Source organism: Hippocampus comes, unplaced genomic scaffold (assembly GCF_001891065.2).
Source record: "Hippocampus comes isolate QL1 unplaced genomic scaffold, H_comes_QL1_v1.1 scaffold17, whole genome shotgun sequence".
NCBI lineage: Eukaryota > Metazoa > Chordata > Actinopteri > Syngnathiformes > Syngnathidae > Hippocampus > Hippocampus comes.
In genome coordinates this window covers 2,405,123-2,405,736 of record NW_017805002.1, presented here as the reverse complement: position 1 = coordinate 2,405,736, position 614 = coordinate 2,405,123, and the positions used below count along the sequence as shown (strand labels likewise).

Genomic DNA, 614 nt, shown 5'->3' with positions numbered 1-614 from the left:
TGCACGTTGCTCCCGCTGATGTGCACCAGCTGTTGCTACCTGTAAAGCTCCAGTTATATATGCTGATAAACTATATCGAATTTTGGGGGGAGTTAAACGAATTTAAGGGGGAGTGGAGGGGGTTGAGTCGCCTCCGCAGCGCGGGGTGCTCGCATGCAGACAAGACGACGCACATTTTTTTAAAGCCACAAACGCAACAAAAACAATTGGGCGTCGCACCGCATGAAACGACGCACTTCGGCATACAAGTCCGTGAAGATTTCCCATACTTTAAAGCCTAAAAGAAGCCTTTTACGGCGTCTGCTTGTTTCTGTACATGCGTCGAGAATAACGTGGTGCGTTTTTGCAGCACTTACCACCGGTTTTCTTTCTCCTTCCTCGCAGAGCTTCCAGTGCGGTCCACCCCGCGAAGTGACCCACATCCGATGCGCCTATCTTCGGTGTTCGTTTTCGGAGTCGCAGCGCTGGTCTTGCACGTACTATCCACGAGGAAATCCACACAGCGCCTAACACCGAGAGAAGTGGTGCTGAAAAGTCTGGAACTTGAATAGTGGGTGGTTGAGTGGGGAGGGGGCGACACGACGCCAACGAAGCGAGGTTGCCTCTTTTTTTTT

At 51.5% G+C, this 614-nt stretch overlaps 1 protein-coding gene across 1 annotated transcript in view; it reads right to left on the bottom strand.

Moving 5' to 3' along the window:
- LOC109507780 (metabotropic glutamate receptor 4-like) overlaps window positions 1-607 on the bottom strand; it is a 250,799-nt gene extending 250,192 nt beyond the window's left edge. Inside the window, exon 1 of the mRNA XM_019857434.1 lies at window positions 357-607. The gene's annotated coding sequence lies outside the window, so the exon portion shown is untranslated. The remainder of the gene's footprint in view (window positions 1-356) is intronic.
- Between the last annotated feature and the right edge of the window lie 7 nt (window positions 608-614).